The following is a 2728-nucleotide window of genomic DNA, read 5'->3' on the forward strand; positions in this document are numbered from 1 at the left end:
TCACCCACTACCCCACCCCACCCCACCTCCACCACCACCACCACCCCAAAAAATAATAATAATTTTATTCTTAAGAAATATTTTCAATTTCACAAATTATTTTTACTTTAGTAAAAATAAAAGATGTCTCTCAAAAACATTTTTATTTATAAATTAAACACTAAAAATCATTTCTGGAAAATATTTTTCTAGTTACCAACCAAACATTAGAAAATAAGTCCAAAATCTACTTGTTTTCCAGGAAAACATTTTCCATGGAAAACATTTTCCTCCATACCAAACACACCCTAAATAATAACTTAGGGTTTTGATATTCTTGTGTTGTTAAGATGAATTTTGCTTATTTTTAGGAGTTCAGATCATTGTTCTACGAGATATAGTTCTCTCTGAGTTTTTGACTTTTTAGACTTGCAATTACTGTTAATCATGAGTCTCTTGGAAATGTAGTAGAGTTAATGCTTTTATTTGCACAACCTCCTCCAATTCTACACATATTTTTTCGATTAAATACTTTCTTCGTTTGATATAGATGACAATCTTGGAGGACTAATACTTTAGTTCACAGAATCTTTAGGTGTTGTTATCAAGTAAAAAGAAGGTGTTAAAAATCTGCAGTCTAAGGTACAAAGTGATCTGAAGCAACTTCATAGGCTTTTCTGTAAACAAATTTTTCTATAAATCTATATTGACTAAAATTTCTATAATTTGAAAGATAACTTTAACTTTTTATTATCCTTGAATATGGACACCAGGCATGAGATATTTCGAATGTTGCTCTTGGATATCATAAGTTATGAAAGAAAACAGATCACAAATCCTTGCATAACATGGTACAAGATCTTAAAGAAAAACCCTCGCCTACCACTAAATGAACAGAGAAGTACGAGTTGAGGATGAGGAAGAAGAAGAACAAACCTTCAAAGAATTTGTACTTGACCCTCGCCTAATTCGTTCGTTAACCAAGAAAACTATCGATAAAGCAACTCCTACTCAGCGAGGTTCTATTGCTCTAATCCTCGAAGGGTAAAATGTGGTTGCTCTAGCTAAGACTGGTTCGGGAAAGACATTTGCTTATCTCCTGCCTTTACTTCACAAGCTTTTTACTGGGTCATCTTCATTCAGGAATCTTGCTCTTACTGCATTGGTTCTTGTACCTACAAGGGAATTGTTTCAACACGTTTGTCCAAAGGCGAATTCATTGATTTAAGAATGTAGAGTGCAATTAAGGCTTGTTCAATTGACCAGTTCTATTTCTGTTTCCGAATTGAGAACTTCATTGGAGGGGCTCCGGAAATTGTTTTATTTATTTCTGCTTGTATACAGACATGCTTATCAAAAGGAGTTATTCAAGGAAAAGTTTTTCAAGATTCTCTGTCCATTCTCTTTCTCGATGAGGGAGATATTCTTTTGTCATATGGATATGAAGATGATCTGAAAGCTCTTACATATCATGTACCAAGACATTGCCAGTGCCTTTTGATGTCTGCAACCTTATGTTCTGAAGTTGAAAAGCTAAAGAAGCTTATTCTACACAATCCTTACATCCAAACCTTGCCTGTGGTGGGAGAAACAAAGGATGACACTATCCCAAAAAATGTTCAGCAATTTTATCTTTTTTTGGGATGTTCTTGATAAGCTTGTCCATATCCTAGCCCTCTTAAAGCTTGATTTGGTTCAGAAAGAAGTCTTGATATTTACAAATTCAATTGACATGACTTTTAGACTCAAACTATTCTTTGAGCAGATTGGGATCAAGTCTGCAGTGTTAAATGCAGAGCTGCCTCAGAGTTTTCGTCTACGCATCCTTGAGTAATTTAATGCACGAATATTAGATTACTTGATTGCGACTCATGAAAGTCAATCAAAAGGAAACTAACAGGTTGATGATCAAAATGGCAGTGAGCAAAAAAAATTATAAAAACATCGAAAGCCTAAATTAAATGCATAGTTCAGAGGGATAGAATTAAAAATGTGCATATAGTGATAAATTATGGGATGCCTCAAACAGCTGCACTCTATGTACATCGAATTGGACATACTGAAAGAGCATTTGTCTCTCTTGTTTCTTGTGAAGACACAAAAATATTTGAAGAGATTAAATCTTTACTGCGGGAAAATGAAGACAAGGTGTCACAGTTTATCTCTCCATTCCCATTGCTGAGTAAAAATGCAGTGGAGTCTTTGTGTTACCGAGATGAGGATGTTGCAAGAAGGTTTATCCCACAATAGCACCAGTTTCTATGTGTTGGTTGGCTTCGTATTTTTTCAATAATATCTACTTGCATATTTTAGGTTTTTACATAATTTAACCAATCTCACTTTACCGGAAGGATTGTGTTACCATCAAGGATTTTCATGCTGTAAACCGTCTCGCTAGCTGGCTTTAGTACATTTTTCATCATTCCGCCTTGCTGGAATATCACTCTTGGTTTCTCCATGGTTAACCATTTCTTCTGCCCTTTAATGTAGTTCTTGTGTATATCTCTTAAACTTGTGGTTATTGCTCATGATACTAATAGAAAATATTATGAATAATTAAAGAGGAAAACATTCTCTCAATATTTTCTTAGTTGTTTGAAATTTAGTAAATACATTGATTAATTGGAGTATTTTGGCCGAGATTATCTCCAGGAACCTTTGTCTTTGATAGAATCTGAATAGAATCTGGGAAATTCAATTGTGCTTAAGATAATAAAGGTTTGGACATTATATTTATGTTTTGTTGGTG

The 2728-nt window shown here is 34.1% G+C and overlaps 1 pseudogene; it reads left to right on the forward strand.

Annotated features, from left to right (window-relative positions):
• The first annotated feature begins 868 nt into the window (after nucleotides 1–868).
• Nucleotides 869–2229, forward strand: LOC107001115 (annotated as a pseudogene).
• The last annotated feature ends 499 nt before the right edge of the window (nucleotides 2230–2728 follow it).

This window comes from Solanum pennellii, chromosome 10 (genome assembly GCF_001406875.1).
Source record: "Solanum pennellii chromosome 10, SPENNV200".
NCBI classification, from domain to species: Eukaryota; Viridiplantae; Streptophyta; class Magnoliopsida; order Solanales; family Solanaceae; genus Solanum; species Solanum pennellii.